This window comes from Palaemon carinicauda, chromosome 23, assembly GCF_036898095.1.
Source record: "Palaemon carinicauda isolate YSFRI2023 chromosome 23, ASM3689809v2, whole genome shotgun sequence".
In the NCBI taxonomy this organism is placed as follows: Eukaryota; Metazoa; Arthropoda; class Malacostraca; order Decapoda; family Palaemonidae; genus Palaemon; species Palaemon carinicauda.
This window is the reverse complement of record NC_090747.1, coordinates 70,754,635-70,777,086: the sequence shown is the minus strand read 5'-3', so window position 1 is coordinate 70,777,086 and position 22,452 is coordinate 70,754,635. Positions and strand designations below refer to the sequence as shown.

General features: G+C 32.5%; 1 long non-coding RNA gene across 1 annotated transcript in view; it reads left to right on the top strand.

Moving 5' to 3' along the window:
* Positions 1 to 20,838, top strand: part of LOC137616966 (uncharacterized) — a 144,924-nt gene extending 124,086 nt beyond the window's left edge. Inside the window, exon 4 of the long non-coding RNA XR_011039530.1 lies at positions 20,660 to 20,838. This is a non-coding gene — a long non-coding RNA (uncharacterized lncRNA). The remainder of the gene's footprint in view (positions 1 to 20,659) is intronic.
* The last annotated feature ends 1,614 nt before the right edge of the window (positions 20,839 to 22,452 follow it).

Sequence of the window (22,452 nt, the reverse complement as noted above, 5' to 3'; positions counted from 1 at the left end):
TACATCCCATTGTTTTGAAACACCTTTAGGCCTACTCCTATCACAATGCACCCCTTTTTCAATATGTAATAACCAGTTTCCCAGATAGAAGAGGTTTACACCTAGACGGGCGAATTGGGAGGGAGGGGGGGGACTTTACTCCCAACTTTTCTATATAAAAATATTTTTGAAAGGGGGTCGACTACAGCTTCCCTTTTTTTTCTGCATCCTTTATTTTCCAAGATGAATGGGCAGCCTTGCCCACCTATCAGATACTCCGTCACCCCTTCCCAAGGACTAGGGTAAATGGGTGCTAGATACAATTACCGCCACCCTTTCCAATATAATGTACGTTCTTTGTAAAAAAAAAAAAAAATAAAAATAAAAACATCCTAAATACATCTACGCCATATCTTCCTATGCCCCATCTTTTGGAGGTGGCTGTTCATCCGTGGCCATCTCTCTCTCTCTCTCTCTCTCTCTCTCTCTCTCTCTCTCTCAACGTGAGCGACATTGGGTGAGGTTCCCCTTTAAATACAGCCAAACCTCGAGGCTGACGTAGGGCCTCCGTGCCAAAATTTCTCTCTCTCTCTCTCTCTCTCTCTCTCTCTCTCTCTCTCTCTCTCTCTCTCTCTCTCTCTGTGACGTGTCTATAACTTGCTCATTGTCATATTCTTCCTTTTGGGATTTGTAATTAAGGGATTTTTGGGAAATTATTTTGGAAGTTAGTTTTACTTTTTTCATTAATATGATCATTAGCCGTTGCTAATCCACTGCAGGGCAAAGGTCTCAGACATGTCTGTCCTTCCACAAGTGTCTGTTTTTGGTCTTTCTATGTCATTTTATACCCGTAAGTTTTCTTCTCTCGTCAATCCATCGTGTTCTCCTCCGTACTGAAATATATTATGGTGTATTGTGACGATCCCTTGCTGGATGGGGATACCTTAACATCATGAAAGAGTTTGCGTATCGCCATGATCAACAAAGCTGTACTAGTCTGAACCACCCATACTAGGTTGGTTTGTTGTGAATTATAAAAAATCTCGTACCATCACCAGTTGGCCAGCGTTGTGATGAACTGTCTAAACCTCAGATATATGAATAAGGACATGTCTGAGGCCTTTGCCGTCCAGTGGACTATGAACGGCTGCATTTGTTGTTGCTGTACTATGAAGATACAACTTACATTAATTTATTACACAACGCACAGGTGCATACACATATGTATGTATACATATATACATACATACTGTATATATACGCACACATAATACACTCATATATATATATATATATATATATATATATATATATATATATATATATATATATATATTTATATATATACATACATATATATATATATATATATATATATATATATATATATATATATATATATATATATATCTATCATTAAACATTATTAGACCACTACAGAGCAAAGCCTTCAAAGACCAAACACCTCAAGCATATCCTTCCATTTGCGTCTGTCTGTTGTCTTTTACGCCACTCCACACCCGCAAACTTTCTTAGTTCCTCAATCCATCACATTTTCTTCCTTCTCCAATTTTTCCCGCTTCTTTCGCAATCTCCAGACACCCATTCTCTTATTTTTAAAGTTCATCTATCATTTTCATTATATGTCCTAATCATATCCATTACTTTCTCTTACTACTCTTCTACTTTAGCTAGCTCTCGTATCCATATTGTTCTTTTTTGTATCCAAATGTTATCCCATTAATATTCTTTCCATAGTTCTTTGTGTTGTTGCTCGTTTATGTTCTAAGGATTTAGTAAGGCTCCAAGTTTCTGATACATGAATTAATACTGGTACGACCATCCGATGAAATACCCTTCATTTTAGAAAAAGTGGCATTTTAATTTTCATAATAGGGTGTTTTTACCAAAATTTCTCCATCCCATGCTTATCCTTCTTGTAATTTCAGTCTCATGTCCTGGGGAAACACTGTTTGTCTTTAGTACGTATATTTTTTTGATAATCTCGAGAGGTTTATCCATAACCCTTCTTTGTTGTCTGCATTTTCCTTAGACATATTTGTATGTGTGTATATATATATATATATATATATATATATATATATATATATATATATATATATATGTACATATATGCATACATATACATTTACGATATATATATATATATATATATATATATATATATATATATATATATATATATATATAATGTGTGAGTGTGATTAATCATTATTTATCAGACACATTAACATTCTTGGTCGATGAAATTTGCATAAATTTCGTCTAAAGTAGCCTAAATTAGGACGATTGTATGAGCACACCAACGTTTACCGAGGTTTTTTTTTTTATTGAATTGTGATGTAATTTTTGGAAAAAAAAGTGAATGACCAGAATCACCATTTTGAAAAATTTGGATAAGGTCTTCAACTAAAGGTCAGATTCCTTCATCTTAACTAGTATTAACAATTAAGAATAAAACTATATCACGGGTATATGTTACTTTACTCTTACATTACATCAAGATAATTCAAAACAGGGCAACTGCAGTTTACTTAAAGGCATATCATTATACCTAGATAATATCCTGCTTATTTGTCTAAAAACTAATAATGAGTTGGAGTTCCGAATATCTAGATGCTTGGGAACCTGAGAGAGAGAGAGAGAGAGAGAGAGAGAGAGAGAGAGGAGAGAGAGAGAGAGAGAGAGAGAGAGAGAGAGAGAGAGAGAGAGAGAGTAGGCCTACTTGGAATGGTGCCAAGGTGTTTAGTATCTGAGGTAAAAGTCTGGGATTCACGGTAAGATGTAACTAGGGCAAGATTTTGTCTGCTTTTCTGTTTTTTTTTTTTCTTTTTTTTTTTTCAACTCGGTGTATACGTCTCTATTTTTTTCTTTAACACTTTTCGGTCCCTGTGTCTTTTATCCATGCATGATAATACCATTTTCTCTGATTGTCATTATATATTTAGATTTTTGTACACTTGTTTTCTCTGCATAGACAAATGATCTCGTATTCCAGTTTAGTGCCATTCAACAACTTTTTCTTTTAAGAAGAAATATTCATTTACAATTTTTCCAATTTATGATATTGTATATACATCCTAGTATATTTACATGAGTAAGTTTTGTAATTAACATATATTCACAATTACATCTTTCACTCTTCTAAATATGATTTTTAATTTACAAACATATTGCCGGGTGAATACGTTTTTAACAGGTTTTAAATACTATTTTATTTACATTGAAAATATTTACCATTCTACATTTTATCTATTAAGACAACTTATACCACAATCTCATTAGAATGATTTTCCTTAAAACGTGAAGCTTTGACAAATATGATATGTTTATTTAAAAAATATATATAACTAATTCTAGTGTGTGCATGCATGATCATATTCTGTTATTATTATTATTATTATTATTATTATTATTATTATTATTATTTGCTAAGCTGCAACCCTAGTTGGAAAAGCAGGATGCTATAAGCCCAGGGGCTCCAACAGGGAAAATATCTCAGTGAGGAAAGGCAACGAAGAAAAATATTTTTTTTTTTAAAGAGCAACAACATTAAAATAAATATCTCCTATATAAACTAAAAACTTTAACAAAACAAGAGGAAGAGAATTAAAATAGAATAGTGTGCCCGAGTGCACCCTCAAGCGGATATAAAGTTGCGACAATTGATTGATTGATTTAAGGTTTTCAGGCATCCTGACAAATTGCGACAATCTAAACTTATTGCATAAACATTCGTTTGTTTGTGTGATAGTTTTTGTTCAATGACTTATATGTTCCTCGTTTTATTTATTTTTTTATTTTTATTTTTTTTTTTTTTTTTTGCGTTGCATCCTGGATTGTAACTCGTCGCAGTCGGTCTGAATTTCTTGCATCCGTAAATGTTCGATTGACTTGTTCCTTATCGATCAGGATTCTATGAGCTTGCTTGCTTCCTAAAACTAACTGGTCCGTTTGGTATGTCCCACGAGCATCATTGAATTTAAAATAGAGTATTGATGTAGAAAATGTAAAATGGATCAATTTATATAAAAGAGAAAGATTCTGCTTGAATATCAATAGAGTTAGAGTTCTCTTGCTTGAGGGTACACTTAGGCACACTATTCTATCTTGTTTCTCTTCCTCTTGTTTTGTTGAAGTTTATAGTTTATATAGATATTTATTTCAACGTTACTCTTCTTAAAATACTTTACTAGCTCCTGGGCTTATAGCATCTTGCTTTTCCAGCTGGGGTTGTAGCTTACGAAGTAATAATAATAATAATAATAATAATAATAATAATAATAACAACAACAATAACAATAACAAAAATAATGAACGAATATATACCGAGAGCCTTTTAACGTCTGAGAGAGCTGAGTAAGTTATCGAAAGCGTTTCTTTCAGAATTTGTTATAAATTGTTAATGAATTATCATCTGTTCCAATCTTCATTTCCTTCCACAAGATGGCTTGAAAGATGAGGAGCATGAAAATGTTCTCATATTGTTGAACCCATTGCTTCTTTTTTGTCTCGATCTTAGCTGTATACATATATTCTCTCTCTCCTCTCTCCTCTCTCTCTCTCCTCTCTCTCTCTCTCTCTCTCTCTCTCTCTCTCTCTTGTCTATTTACAGAGACAGAACTGTCAACAGCTATTAGTCTATTAGTGCTCTGTCTACTGGTAAATCTCTCTCTCTCTCTCTCTCTCTCTCTCTCTCTCTCTCTCTCTCTCTCTCTCTCTCTCTCTCATATCTATTTCCAGAGACAGAACTGTCAATATAGCTGTTAGTTCTCTGTCTACAGGTAATATCTCTCTCTCTCTCTCTCTCTCTCTCTCTCTCTCTCTCTCTCTCTCTCTCTCTCTCTCTCTCTCTCTCTCATATCTATTTCCAGAGACAGAACTGTCAATATAGCTGTTAGTTCTCTGTCTACAGGTAATCTCTCTCTCTCTCTCTCTCTCTCTCTCTCTCTCTCTCTCTCTCTCTCTCTCTTTCTCTCTCTCTCTTGTCTATTTACGGAGACAGAACTGTCAACATAGCTATTAGTCTATTAGTGCTCTGTCTACAGGTAAATTCTCTCTCTCTCTCTCTCTCTCTCTCTCTCATATATATATATATATATATATATATATATATATATATATATATATTATATATATATATATATATATATATACACACACACACACACATAGACTCATACCCACATAGACTCATACACTCGGCAGTAACATAGACCAGCGTAGGTGGAACACAATATAGCCTAAAATAATTAGAAGATACATTACTATTTATTAAAGGAAGCAGTAGGATAACTTAAAGCTTGTATTATTTATGTATTGTTATATTAATTTACTCATTCACTAGATATCTGTATTTTTTCAGATATTCTATAGCTAACTTCACTTTTAATCGCCTCAGGCATTTGTAAGATGGGTTTTTCTCTAACGGATATGATTAAAAAAAACTATTTGAGATTTTGTAGTTCAATAGCGAAACTAACAGTACTATAATCTCAACCAAGCAAAAGAAATTGGTAAAGAATTATAATTCCATCTCTCCTAAATAAGTGTCTGGTAATATATATATATATATATATATATATATATATATATATATAAATATATATATATACAGTATATATATAGATATATATATATATATATATATATATATATATATGTATATATATACATATATATACATGTATGTATATGAACATATATCACAAGCACACGTGATTTATATATATATATATATATATATATATATATATATATATATATATATATATATGTATATATATATATATCTATATATATAATGTATATATATATATATATATAAATATATACATGTGTGTATATAATATATATATATATATATATATATATATATATATATATATATATATATATATATATATAATATATATATATATATATATCCGGTCATGCACAGCGGCAAGACTCAGATTCTCCCCGCTCCTCGGGTAGTGAGAGAGGAATAGTCATTCCCTGGTGAGAGGAGTTTTACCCTAGAAAGGGGAGTAGGTGGGAAGGGTTGAATCTGTGTGTGCGCGTGTGCGTGCATATCTATATAAATATTTAGCCATTATTTTTGACGGGTCGCGCACGCTAGTAGCTAATATTAATTTTTTCATCGACGCGATTGAAATGTTCGTGGTTCCATTTTATAATGATCTAATTTGACATGCGGGGGACGCCACCGCCATCATTATCATATCTGTGTTCATCTCAAGTAATTAAATGACCTCTGTATGTTAGACTCAGCAATCACTTCCAATAAGGACCCTTATACTGATCAATACCTTTCCCAAAAGATTTATCACTTTTTCATGGATACTTAACCCACCTTCAGATAAAGATTTGTACTTTCCATTTATAACTTTGTGCGTAATAATTTCAATACAAAATAAAACAAACTCAGAAACAACTTCCTTGCATATTTGAATTATTAAGGTAAAGTCATAGAGGAAAATGATATCCTGTCCACTGCTTTAAAATAAAAAGGTTAAAGAAAATCCGAAGAAAATTCGATGTTTTGCCAATGGAGATATGGAAAATATCGAACCGAATGAAGTGATTTTTACTGAATTCAATGAATACACTGTGATGTGCAAACGTGTATAGATTGGTGGGTGTTTTCATTTCATGCTTGAACAACTGCAGCACTTTAATAATCATGTATTGAGCTAATATGATAGAGAATAATTCCAATAAGGATTAGAAATTAATGTGCCTAATATGAAACAATTACAGCAATAATAAGGATAAATTTAAGGAACATGATAAGGAACTATTACAGTAATAATAAGGAAGAATTTGGTTAAAGATGGTATGACATAATAGGAGTAATTACTAAAAAAGCACTCTCAGAGTGCAGACCTCCGCCATGGCACCTTATTTATCGAAACCAGCTTGCCTTTCCCAGAATCAATTTATACCGCAGGCGTATTTGAAGTCTGTGACTAGTCTATATGTTGTGTGTGACAACCATGTGCGAACTTGGGGTTAAGGTTAAGGTTAATTCGGTCGACCTTTTGCTCGACCTTGACCTTGGACTTTCAACATTGAATCACTTCCGCATCTCAGCTTAACAATTAATCAATGAACGTTTCACCACTCTATGAGTAAAATTGTGTTTAGAAAGTTGTTCGCAAACAAACAAACAGACAAACAGGGGCGAAAACATAACATTCCAACTTCGTTGGCAGAGGTAAATAAACAAAATTTAATTGTAGAGATAATATGGTGCAATTTCTGTAGTGATAAGAATTTAGGTAAGATGAAATGGCACAATTTCTTAGATTTTGTTATTTTAAAGTTCAGAAAATCAATTAGAATAATCAATTATCTGAAATACTCTAGCTTCCAATTCTTTAGTTTTTAGAGTATGAGAGACCAGACTCGAGGTGGTGCCAGAGTTGTACAAAAAAAGTCAAAAGATTAAATAATACGAATGGCTTGCAACAATATAAATTTATTACATATCCAAAGATAATAACACCTTTTACAAAAGCCTCATTTAGTGTAACAAGGTGGTATTAAGCAGGTTAAACTTTAAATATTTTACTTTATATTTTTTACATAGCTATCCACACTTGCTTGTGCGAAATATCGAGATATCTCTTAAAGTATCGTATTCAGTTAAAAGAAAAAAAAAAAAAAAAAAAGGAACCCTTATGTGCAGCTACAGGCAGATCACGGGTCTAAATTATACAGTTGGTTTTGATCAACAGATTAATACCCAACTTAATATCATTAACAGTAGATTATGTAAAAGTTTAGGCTTATAAACAGACAGAGTGACAAAACAGCGATTATACAGTTCTTATATTAGCACTATAGTAACCATTTGCTATTCAAACTCAAAAATGGTACGACTTAGACAGTTTAATTAACACTTTAGTAATCTAAACACAATAGTTAATTATGAAGATCAAAGACATAGAGAATTGAAGTATCAGGCTACCAGTTAGCTGGAAGTCAACCTAACTTTAGATGACTGTGGACATCACATTGACTGACCATAAGTGTCTCAAATTCAATGCACAGCTCATTTTATATATATATATATATATATATATATATATATATATATATATATATATATATATATATATATATATATATATATATGTTTCCTATATAAACTATAAAAACTTTAACAAGACAAGAAGAAGAGAAATAACATAGAATAGTGTGCTCAAGTGTACCCTCAAGCAAGAGAGCTCTAACCCAAGACAGTAGAAGACCATGGTACAGAGGCTATGGCACTACCCAAGATTAGAGAACAATGGTTTGATTTTGAAGTGTCCTTCTCCTAGAAAAGCTGTTTACCATAGCTAAAGAGTCTCTTCTACCCTTACTAAGAGGAAAGTAGCCACTGAACAATTACAGTGCAGTAGTTAACCCCTTGGGTGAAGAAGAATTGTTTGGTAATCTCAGTATTGTCAGGTAATCTGTAAAGAATAGGCCAGACTATTCGGTATATGTGTAGGCAAAAGGAAAGTGCACCGTAACCAGAGAAAAGGATCCAATGTAGTACTGTCTGGCTAGTCAAAGGACCCCATAATTCTCTAGCGGTAATATCTCAACGGGTGGCTGGTGCCCTGGCCAACCTACTACCTGGGGATATACACACACACACACACACACACACACACACACATATATATATATATATATATATATATATATATATATATATATATATATATATATATATATATATATATATATATATATATAACTGTGTCACGTGACCCCTCACAAAACCACGTCCCCAAAATGTTTCTCGTAAGAATTTTTGTAATAGAACTTTAAATTTTCATAGTATTATAGGAGCTAAGTACAAACATTCCTATCCACTTGATAGAAACACTTACAGAAAGAAACCCCTTTTTGCTAAGATATACAATTTCGAGATTGAGACTCATTTCAAATGACATAACTTCCTTTCTAAACTCCACGTGAGCAGTTTTCCTACTTCGCCATAAATTTCTCCGAAGTCATAATAAAAGCACAGCACATTAGGTTTGCTTGCGTCAGAAATCACAAGTTATTTACGCCGCTGATGTTCATATAACTGAGCGATTACATAACAATAACTTGATGGTAATATTAATAATGATAAATGTAAATACTATTACTTCTCATATCACCGTAATGATTTTAAGCTCTAAAGGTATACGTAATAATCCTCCCTTTGAGAGATTATTCTCAACACAATTACAGTATTACAAAGCGAGAATTTAATAATATGATATATATTTTTCAAATGGTATATTGTTAATATTGTCAGATATTAAACAATTACAAATATATTAGGATTATACTTATAGAATGCTAGTGAAGCATCTCTCTCTCTCTCTCTCTCTCTCTCTCTCTCTCTCTCTCTCTCTCTCTCTCTCTCTCTCTCTCTCTCTCCTAAGAATAGAACCTATTCTATAAATAGTCATCTTCTTTTACATAACGCTCTCTCTCTCTCTCTCTCTCTCTCTCTCTCTCTCTCTCTCTCTCTCTCTCTCTCTCTCTCTCCTAATAATAGATCCTATTATGTTATTGAAAAAACAGAAATTCTTTTGCAAAGCATCTCTTTCTCTGTGTATCTCCTAAAATAGCCAAGGGCTAATTGTTTCTAATTCTAGACTACCTATAATTAGAAAACTTTTCCTAGCCACTAATGAACGTCTCTCCCACCTTCTTGTAACCATAGACCTTTTAGCTTGGTGCAAAACTCTGCAACGGTTGCAAACACTTTTTCTTTACCCGAATTCCCTTAAATTTAGAAACTTCGAGATGTTTTTTTTTTTTTATTCTGTTCAATGGTGCACTGTTTGTCAAAATAATGTTTTGTTTAATTAAGAAAATGCATACACATTTATTAATCTAAGTAATTTTAATTGTTGGCAGTAGTTTAAATTATATCATCAACATTGTACTATCGTCACCATATTTATTATTATCATTATTTATCATTATGCAAATTTCGGAAATATATTTGAAAAATAATTCTTGAAATAAATAAGTAGAGAAAGACAAAATTGTGCATAGAACGAAGTTAACGAAAGACACGCTATTTGAAAGTGGGGAGATCGTCTGAACGATTGAAGATGCAGACTCTGAAGGGATTCCGGAGCTTGTTTGTGTATTCGGGGACGATGCTATTTCCTATTACAGAAGGAGGAGGGACTGGTAACGCTTCTGTACTGTAGATCAAGCTCAGAATTTATTTTAAATGATGATATGCAGTATGTTACATGTGATTATTATCACATTCTTTTCTTAGTTAGTAGGACAGGAAAAATTCATACTAATCCTTGGGTCAGTAAGACAAAAGTAGGCCATTATAGAGAAAGATTGTGGCTGGAATATTTGCGTAGAGCCTGTTGCTAAATATTCAACTATATTTATTTATCAATTTTTTAGTCCATTCAAAATTTATGCAAGGTATGTTCGAAAATTTTCAAAACTAATGCCAGTTTAATTTTGAAATATTGTAATAAATAGTGGAAAGAATCAAAGACTTCAGTGAAAAATCTCTTTATATTTGGCTTAACCTTCATTAACTTTTTAGCATAAAAAAGTTTTCTGGTTATTTTTAATTTCCACTTTTCGATAAGATTTGAAATCGAGATAATATTAAAAGTCACGTACATAATATAAAATGTTTCTTTGTTATTTGTAGAAGACATATACATTATGATAATCTGATTTTTTAGATATACTTATCTATTTCAGCGTTCGCTATTATAATTAACTCGTCACGTATTTTTTTTTTCTATTTATAAAGTATTTCGATAAAAGTTGACTGCTAAACAAATCTCACATTGATTTGAATTTAAAGATGATAAACTTATGTGTTTTCCGTAATCATGTTTTATTTATTTTCCAGAATTTATTATCAATAATATATTTGATAAATACACTTCAATCTGTATGCTAAACTGGCATCATGCAGTTAAAGGCCACTTCTTGACAGATGTGAAAGAACCTAACAGACTATAGCCATAACAAACAAATAGAATAGACTGTAATGTTATTTCCTGAGTGTTTTTCCCATAGTCCAGATCCCCAAAAGCTCCCACTTCCTCCTATGGGAGATAAAAGCTTTCAAATTTTGTTGCATATTGGTCGATGCTTGTGAGGTAAAGCAAATAGTATTTCAAGGACGGTATACTTCGATACATATTGAATTTTAGCGATAGAACGTTTTAAAACTAATACATATTTTATTAGGTAAATACTCTAAATATATTTAGTTTTAGTGATGGAATATGGAGTCATTTGAATTACTGTATAGTGATATAATATTCTTTTAACTTTATATAGTGGCTAAATATTCTACAGTACAATGATGGAAAGCAATGATAAATTATGAAATATATTGATATTTAATGGAAAAATGCGCGAATTTAATTTCAGTGATGAAGTATTATATAATACACTGAAATAAGTAAATTTATATGCGAAATAATTTCTCATTTTAGTGATAGATTACTTTAAGATATATGTTTCATGGATTATGAGAGAAGAATATTTCTAAAATACTTAGATTTTAAACGACGGAATTGTCTAAGATATGGGATATTAGAATGAATAGAATATGAAATATGTCTCCATATAATTATAAATAAAATTTTTTATTGAACTATACGGAACATCTTTGCCTTAAATGCTTCCCTCAAATAACGAAAGAGATCACTAGTATGTAATATGGTATAAGATTTAATACATAACTTACTTCATTATTGTACACCCAGCAACAAAACCGGTGTCGCCTGGCCAGACCTGACTTGGAGAGATCATGCCCCTCTTGCCCTGAAAGGTGGCCGACGTTAAACAACCAAGACATCGTTAGGATGGTTCGAATGTGAGGAGGAGGGAAATTATCGATATCACTCCAAGAAATGCGATGAAGAAAGAGAACTTTTTTTATTCTTTTAAGAAATGTAATCTAACATTATTTCGAAACTAATTCATCAAAAGATTTTATCACAACTTTTTATTTGAATTTTCCTATCCTATTTCTATATAAAATTTCTTTGAATAATATTGGAACTGACTATTCATATTAATATTCATAACACGGAAATATCCCTCGTTTGCATTTTCTTAAGCAATTCCTCTCTCTCTCTCTCTCTCTCTCTCTCTCTCTCTCTCTCTCTCTCTCTCTCTCTCTCTCTCTCTCTCTCTCCACATAATTACACACTGTGGCGTACGTTTTATATATAGGGGCTAATAATGTATCGTTTCAAATAGCACCTATTGGGTCACTAATCATCAATAAGTGGCCTTTGTTCAAAATTTCGAAGGTAATGAAGTTTAAAGATTTAGTTGTTGATTTCAGTGTTATCCTTTAATTTCGATCATGAGCCACGTAGCTCTGTGTGGTTGGGGTCAGCTTTTGTCACAGGCTACTTGGCTCCGGCCCTCTTAGAGAAAATAGTATTACTTGCTACATCAATTATATTAGTTTAAGGTTGGAGATTTAAAATGTATCATCAGTTAACATAATCTATATTGTTTCAGAAGTGATTGGTGACAATACAATATGTGAAATGACATGAAAAGAAAGTTCATTGGTGCATTATTATAGTGATGATGTGGTGTATAGGATGTAGGGTATAAAAGACAAATTGTGTACTCAAATTATTTGGTTCGGCGTCAATAACCTTAGATGTCAGGATGACAAAAAACTCCTAATCAATCAATCAATCAATCAAAGTATCTGAGCAAGTCGCTCACTTCCAAGCGAACTCCCTTCCCTGGTGACGATTGCTCAATGCTCAAAGGTCCGAGTCTAGCTGGCTTCACCCTTCCCAAGGCAAAAGGAAATATTTCCTTAGCATTGAGTATTCCTATAATTAAGATTTTATTTGTCGTTTCATGCCTTGATGTCCAACACCTTAAAAGTGTTCCCCCGGTAAGCTCTTCAAGAAATCCATTATTCTCGATATTTGTTCAATCAGTCTTTCGCATATTTACTTCGTTATCTATAGTTTTGATATAATTTTAAACACCTGGAAAGCAAATTGTATGAAATATTGTCATCTTAATATTTTGTTTTTCATTTACTAAAAACTTCCACCAGAAGGATCTTATCATAACTTTGAGACCTTTAAACCTCAAACATTGGGGATGGGGGTAGAAGGATATAAGTTGGTGGGTGTTAAATATAATGGTGGAGAGGTGGCAATTGGATGATCTTAATGTATGGCTTAACGAGGTTTGCTTATTAACATTTATGAAGTGATGATGATGATGGCAATACCCTTATTGATAATATTTAATATCAATGATTCCAACTCGCAATGAAAACGGGCATATATCGTTCTAACCTTGTTTTTAGGTGGTCATTGAACATCTTTGGAACATGGGATCTTCACCCGAAAGAAATACAATTCCAACACCAACTTGCAAAGTAGTTAGCGGTCTTGTGTGATCCTTGGGAACATCCAAATAATATAAAATATTGCATACAGGTAATATATATATATATATATATATATATATATATATATATATATATATATATATATATATATATATATATAATATATATATATATATATATAGAGAGAGAGAGAGAGAGAGAGAGAGAGAGAGAGAGAGAGAGAGAGAGAGAGAGAGAGAGAGAGAGAGAGAGAGAGAGAGTGTGTCACAAGGATTTTGGAAGTCTGAAAGACTTTTTAGTCCATTCGCAGATACTCCATTTGCTCTTTGGTAGAACAATTTAGTTTAAGCATTTGGAGAGTTTTTATGATCTTATCTAACTTATTCTAGAACGAGAGAGAGAGAGAGAGAGAGAGAGAGAGAGAGAGAGAGAGAGAGAGAGAGAGAGAGAGAGCAGCTGCTAGAGTAATGTAAACGAAGGATATATGATTCCAACGTATATTAATTGGAATAGTCAGTTCCCACAATATTTAAGGATGTTCCATATAAAAATGTAATAAGGAATTCAAATATATCGGTGTGATTATATTTTTTGATAACTATTCTCGAGAACGATTGCATTTCTTAAAAGAATAAGAGATAAGACCTCTCTGTCTCTTTCATATATATACATACACACACACACACACACACACACACACACACACACACATATATATATATATATATATATATATATATATATATATATATATATATATATATATCCTCAATCCTCGCACTTCTTTGACTGATATCGGTAATTACCCTCATTCTCTCATTCGAACCATCCTAACGATGTCTTGGTTGTTTAAACGTCGGGCCACCTTTCAACCGTTCAGGGCAAGAAGGACATAATGTATCCTAGTCGGGTCTGGCGAGGCGACACCGGTTTTGTTGCTGGGTGTACATCATTATTCTTATGAAAATGAGCAATTGAAGCACACATATCATAAGAAACTTTTTAGTACTTAATACAATACATGATCAGATTGTAGATATGTACAATTGGACACAGGCACACCCTTACTGCGCGGCGCGTTCCTGTGTTTAGCCCCGCCCATCACCTCTGACATCTTTCCCTTCACTATTTTGTTTGGTTACTCGCCGCGAAATAAGGTTGTAACAGGTGCACTTCTTCGGAACGAGGCATGCCATGGATCCTGTGTCCAACTGCACGTCCAATTCACACAACGAGTTTAATATCATACTAGAGATGATCTTGGGAGCTAAAACCATTTTGCACCATCCGTCAATTTTGAGTTGATGAAAGATACATTAGAAGCTGACCTTGGCCACTCCAGTTACAGATAAATCACTTGATACTACATAGGTGGAATAAATTCCCCACGTAAAAGGCCGAGATCAATTTGAAATTGTAATTCGACGTCGAGGTCACGACCACTGTCGCTAAGTAAGAACTCTTAAAAAGAAAAAAAGGTTGTTAGGTCAGAAATGAAAACAATTTTCTAATGAAATAACTTCAAGATGTTTATAAATTTCATCAAAAATTCTCCTAAAAAATTATATTTTCATATTATTATTATTATTATTATTATTATTACTTGCAAAGCTACGTTGGAAAAGCAGGATGCTATAAGCCCAGGGGCCCCAACAGGGAAAATAGCTCAGTGAGGAAAGGAAACAAGGAAAAATTCAATATTTTAAGAACAACAGCAACATCTAAATAAATATTTCAATATAAACTATAAAATCTTTAACAAAACAAGAGAAAGAGAAATTAGATAGAATAGTGTGCCCGAGTGTACCCACAAGCAACAGAACTCTAATCCAAGACAGTGGAAGACTATGGTACAGAGGCTATGGCACTACCCAAGACTAGAGAACAATGGTTTGAATTTGGAGCATCCTTCTCCTAGAGGAGCTGCGTTCCATAGCTAGAGTCTCTTCTACCCTTACCAAGAGGAAAGTGGCCACTGAACAATTACAGTACAGTAGTTTAATCCCTTAGGTGAAGAAGAATTGTTTGGTAATCTCAGTGTTGAGGAGAATCTGTAAAGAATAGGCCAGACTAGTCGGTGTATGTGTAGGCAAAGGGAAAGTGAACCGTAACCAGAGAGAAGGATCCAATGTAGTACTGTCTGGCCAGTCAAAGGACCCCATACCTCTCTAGCGGTAGTATCTCAACGGATGGCTGGTGCCCTGGCCAACCTACTACCTATCTGCAAATTATTCAAGCATTTCATTTCGCCTATACAACAAAAAGCAAGTGTCTGGATATTTATATATATATATATATATATATATATATATATATATATATATATATATATATATATATATATATATATATATATATATATATACATACATATATATATATATATATATATATATATATATATATATATATATATATATTGTATATATATATACATATATATATATATATATATATATATATATATATATATATATATATCCGGTCACGGCAGCTCTCCCCGTACCTCGGGTAGGTGGGGGGAGGAGTAGACATACCCTGGCTAGAGGGGTTTGCTTGATCGTGTAAGGGTGCATATCTATCTAAATATTTAGTCTTCATTTTTGACGGGTAGTGTACATTAGTAACTTACATCACCTTATAGTTTGTTATCTTCCACGTGAATATCTTTGTATTGAGGGCACTATCCCTCGTCCTCGCGTTTGATAAAATATTTGGTGAAAAGACTACTGATAATTAACTTTACGATGAATATCATCTGAAAACATTGGTTTTATGCCTATTGAAACAGTACAATCTGTTCTGACTTTTCAAATTTATGGTTTGAGGCTCATTTCTGATTCAAACCTAAATACAAATATACAAACTTGACGTATTCTGCTTCGAGGTTGTGGGACCATCTTACAAATCCTTAATTAGAGACATTCCATCTCTACCATCCATTATATTTCCTTTATTTCCTCCATTAAGTATAATAGTTATACTAAACTAGTAAATAAAGATGAATCTGTCGGGAATGCAAACTTTTAGCCTACCATTCTATACTTCTGGAACTTAATGGAGGAAAAATAATAGTAATAGCAGTAGAAGAAACAGTCGTAGTAACAGCAGTAACAACAGAATAAGTAGTTGTGGTGATGGGGCCTGTAGTAAGACCCAGGGTGCTTTATTAATCATGCTAAGACCAGGAGTAGAATTAATCAAAGTATATCAACAACGGAGATAGTGTATCTTGTAGTAAATGCAGTTGCAGCAATATCCTTGTAGTGAGCGCAGTAATATGAATAGCATTATTATTATTATTATTATTATTATTATTATTATTATTATTATTATTATTATTATTATTATTGGTTAAGCTACGACCCTAGCTGGAAAAGCAGGATGCTATAAACACAATGCTTCCAGTAATGAAAAATACCCTAGTGAGGAAAGGAACTAAAGAAATAAATGAACCACTAGAGAAGTAATGGTCAATTAATATTAAATATTTAAGGAACAGCAACAACATTAAAATAGATCTTTCATATATAAACTGTAAATATAGACATGTCAGAGTAGAAGCAGGAACATTGGTAAGAATACCAGAAATAATACTGACAGGAGCGGTAAAAGAATCAGTAGTAGTAGCGGTAGCGTAAATAGCAGTAGCAGCCAATAACCAAAGTAACATGTGTAAATGAAAATAATCTCATCTAAGGAGCATAGAAATTCCGAAGGGAAATGAAAAATGGCTGACCATCAATGACAACCAGAAAAAGATGTCTGGACAGCCTTATCACATCCAAGGACTCGATGCCCTATTTCACCTGGAGTGACTCCATCCCTCAAGGACCTGGAGCTCTATTTCATCTTCCGTAGTCCAGTTGGAGATATGATTCTGCCTGTCCTTCGTGTCCCCTCTTGGTCGAACCACCGTTAATAAAAACGGTAATATATCTTCCGTAGTTGATACGGTGATTCACTGGCTGCATATGTTGTTTGTTAGTTTATATGTTATTTTGACATGCATTCTATGTGTTTTTCCTTATAACTTATTGTTTTCTTCAGCTGGTGATCTTTATAATAATAATAATAATAATAATGATAATAATAACCATTATCATTATTCAACATGGAGTCAGGAGAGGTTCTAGAAAAGTCACCCTCATCTTCATACTGCATTGATATTCAATGGTGAATCCCTTGAGCAGAAAAATGCCAATGATAACATTGTTGTTATTACTGCTTCGCACAGGTAAAAATAATGCTAATAATAATACAGAATCCTTCACGGAAGACTCTTGCATGTGCTTTGATCTTATTGCGAGGGTGGGGGTACTGGGACCTGGGGGTACCACGTCTTTTGAAGGAAATAATGTTCCACGAGGTTTAACTTGGATCTTATCAAGTTCCATCGCACCAGCTAGGCTCCAGTATTAGTCTGACTGATGCTGAATATATCCAGCAATTATGCACTGATGTAATATTCATCTAATAAAGGCGTCATTTAATGTGTACAAAATGTTCTGTGGCGTTTGATGATGGACACACGAGAGCTTGAAATGCGACAGCCTTACATTTTTCGAGATTATTTATTCGATACGAATCACCCGGTAATTAGTCTCTTCCAGTATCTAGTATCATTAATTAGTCCCCTGGATGCTTATTTAATTGTCTTTGCGTCACTAGGGTAGGAGGTGCGTCTCTGCTTCTGCATTCATTACCGTGTTCTTGTCTTTCTTCAACTGTATTTCATCAAGCCTCATTTATTATAGTTCCCAATTCCATCTAATTCCGCATTTAGGAAAATTACTTTCTTCTGCATATTGTGATTTCGAGGATTTCTTACAGACGTTTGTATTACAGATATCTGCAGATGCGAAAAATGTGTCGTTGATTGAATTTTCATCAATACCCAAGGTCAAAGAAAATAATGCGTCATTGTTAAAGATTGCGCCTGGAACTTAAAATAATGCGCCATTGTTAAAGATTGCGTCTGGAACTAAAAAAATAATGCGCCATTGCTAATGATTTCTTGTGATCTGGAACTAGAATTGCGTTGTTAACATTATCAGTCAAAAATCCAATTATGTGGATGGCGTTGGACAATGTTTAACATTGATTGCGTCTCTACAAGCGATTACTTTTAAAAGCGCAAACTGTCTTGTGGTTAAAATGCTAGTGCGATGTCACTTGATTTTATTAAGAAATGTACATTTAACATTTTTACAATTTATGATATTGTATATACATCATGATATATTTACATGGATAAATTTTGTAATTACCATATATTCACAATTGTACCTTTTCCTATTCATCTAAATGTGTTTTGAAATTACAAACATATCGACTCGTGAGTACTTGTTTTTAACAGAAGTTTTAAATGCGATTTTATTTACATTAAAAGTATTTACCATTTTACTTTTTACCCATTCAAGTAATTTCGGGTAATAGAATCTGCTGTTATGACCATTGCCTATTTTCATTTTTTTTTTAATCTGCTTCAAAATCTAACTTTAAAATCCTTAACATATATTATTATTATTATTATTATTATTATTATTATTATTATTATTATTATTATTAATATTATTATTATTTCTTGCTAAGCTACAACCCTAGTTGGAAAAGCAGGATGCTATAAGCTCAGGGGCTCCAACAAGGAAAATAGCTCAGTGAGGAAAGGAAACAAGGAAAAATAGAATATTTTAAGAACAGTAACATTAAACTAAATATCTCCTATATGCACTGATAGATTTCAACTATTAAACCAAATAAAACACCGGTCTAGTAAATTTCCCCCAAAGCAAAGAAAATGGTTGCGTATTCCAATTCACTATTAAACTACGTCTAAAGTTATGTTATTACATTTAAGAAAAAAAAAACTTGCGACATTTTCTTTCACAAGAATAAGATTTCATGGTAATTTCAATAATAATATATAATTTCTTTTTCGAAAAATACAAAAATAGAAAAGAATGCTGAATCCAATATAGGATTGCATGTCTCCTAACAAAAGACAGCATCGCTTATGTGCGCAGGATAATCTACTGGAATCCTGGACTAACAATTCATAGATTTGTTCGATAGGGAGGAGAGGGGGTGGGGGTAGGAAGGAAGGGGGTGGAAGGGGGAGGGTATCATGTGATCTTGTCATATGTAATTTTCTTTGTTTTCACTTTTCCTTAGGCGATTACCTTTGAAGGTCTAGCAATTTACTATTTTAGTTTTCTGCTCTGAACTGGTTTGCAGCTGTTAGAAAAAAATAAACATTGAAAGGCAGCATGACATTTTCCCAAATATGGAAAGGCCTACATCAGTACTTTAGCTGAAGGACTCCAGGTCATCTCTCTCTCTCTCTCTCTCTCTCTCTCTCTCTCTCTCTCTCTCTCTCTCTCTCTCTCTCTCTCTCTCTCTCATACTGTTTATATATGTAATATATATATATAGATATATATATATATATATATATATATATATATATATATATATATATGTATGTATATATATATATATATATATATATATATATATATATATATATATATATATATATATATATACATACTACATACGTATATATATATATATATATATATATATATATATATATATATATATATATATATGTATATGTATATATATATATAAATTTATATATATACATACATATATAAATTTATATATATATATATATATATATATATATATATATATATATATATATATATATATATACAGTATATATATCTATATATATAAATTTATATATATATATATATATATATAAATTTATATATATATAAATATATATATATATATATATATATATATATATATATATATATATATATATATACACACACACATATATATATATATATATATATATATATATATATATATATATATATATATATATATATATATATATATATATCACTTGCTGGAAGCACGTTATGGGAAAATAAAATGTCTTTTTCTCGATGCGATACGTACTGACAGTTAATGTAACAATTTTTTTTTTTTATTCATTGGTAATGTTAAATGTTGCTCATTTGTTTAGTTTACGAGAGTCAAGGGGAAGACTCCAAAAGCCTCATCTCATGAACTTCGCTAATAATAATGAGAATATATCTCAATGACTTTAAAAAAATATTCTATTCAGCTGGTTTTTTCATCTCGAAGAAAAACCTCGTTTTATTATATCGAAATTTTACATAAATAAGAATTAAAATATATTATTATTAACCAATGTTTTAATCATTTCAGGGAACCACATCCACATTCAGTGCTGCCACATGAAAAAAAAATCAAATGTGAAAATATCCAAAATATATCTTCATGTGCAGGGATGCCATACCAAAGGAGCTATCGTCGTATATTTTTGAATTTTTTCTGACAAATATTTTATATTTATGGTAAGTATATTCTCCCTTTAGTTTTAACGTTCAATGCCAAAATAAAATGAATGTGAACAATATAAATAAAAGTTATTATCTACTGCTAGTCGTATTATTGTTTTTCCTTTATCACTATCAAAGGTGTTTGTTTCAGAATCTTTACTGTCTTGCGTATGGGAATTTTATGAATGAATTATAATCACATTATTTTAACTGAAATATTTTGGTTACACATAGGCACACGTAGTTTCAATTACATATTCATGTCTATTTATTTATGTAATCCTGATTCATTAATTGTCCCACATGTAAACTGCATTCCGTATGAGCTTATCTGAAGTCATTAAAATAGTTATTTATCTGTTGCTTCCAATTGAAAACAAACAGATAAAAGTTCGCCTTTGTGTTTGCACACATTTTTTTTTGTCAGTCATGATTCCTGTAAACGCAAGTAGTAACATCCTTTTAGAATTTTCGTTATTTTTTCCTGTCTGAATAGTTTATTGCCTCTCTTGGTTCTTCAGAAATATTGCCAATCGCGCCTTGGATTTGCTTTGGTGTGTGTTGATATGCTTGCTAACTCATGATTCAAATGACTTTGGTATACTGCAAGCAAAGAGAGGTATTTGAGAATAGGCATTTTATTTGTATGTGTTTGAGAAAGAGAGAAAGAGTCAGGCAAAGATAGGGGCCAATTTTCTTAATCCGGTATGTAATGTCTTGAAGAAGAAAATGGAGAGAGAGAGAGAGAGAGAGAGAGAGAGAGAGAGAGAGAGAGAGAGAGAGAGAGAGAGAGAGAGAGAGCAAAAACCCGACCGGCAAACCAGCCAAGACTCGTCTTTCCACAGAGGTCGAGATGAAGGAAGTTGACCTCAGGGTCTCCTACCGGCCAGTTAAACACGACATCACCACGCGGTGTCCACGGAATACACCATGTGTATCGAAACACCTCTTTCACCATGAAATCCATGCATCTGGGAGTCCCACATTACAATTGGAAGGGTTCCATTATAGCCCGTGGACTGAAGGTTGGCCTTGGTAGACCTGGTTATTTTGACTCCCAAATGTTGCTGGAGGAAGATTGGATTCGTAAGTGCTGAGAAAAAACTGTAGATGTTATTTCTCTTCTCTGCCTTACCATTTATTGCCTTTAGTTACTTTCAGTATAAATCTCTCGGCCATAATTTCTATTTTTTTGCCTCTGATTTTTTCTTCAATAATTAAATAGAAGGTTAATCAAAGACACTTGTTGCTATAAAATGAAAAGTTAGACCATCAAAATATAGTTAGTTCTTTGATGATTATTTTCCTATTGTGTTAATCTTGTGAGAAAATGGTGAAAGTTAGCAATTCCTTTTATTGTTGTAAGTATTGTTACAAATACTAATGAGATTAACAGATCAATGATAAACAGGAGAAAAAATGAAATGCAAACAAATTTCTCCTGTCAAACAGCTGCAAAGACAAAGACCTTTAGAAATGGTGACAACGTAAACAGTTGGTGCTTTGACTATTTGGCAAGAGCGCAAGCAATTCCGTTATCTTGTGAGTTCAAGAGATGCTGTCATGTTACTTTTAAGCACAATTCACAATTTTGTTAATGTATGCAGTTAATTCTATCAGTCATGCCTTCTCCATCATAAGGCTCAACACTAAACAGTA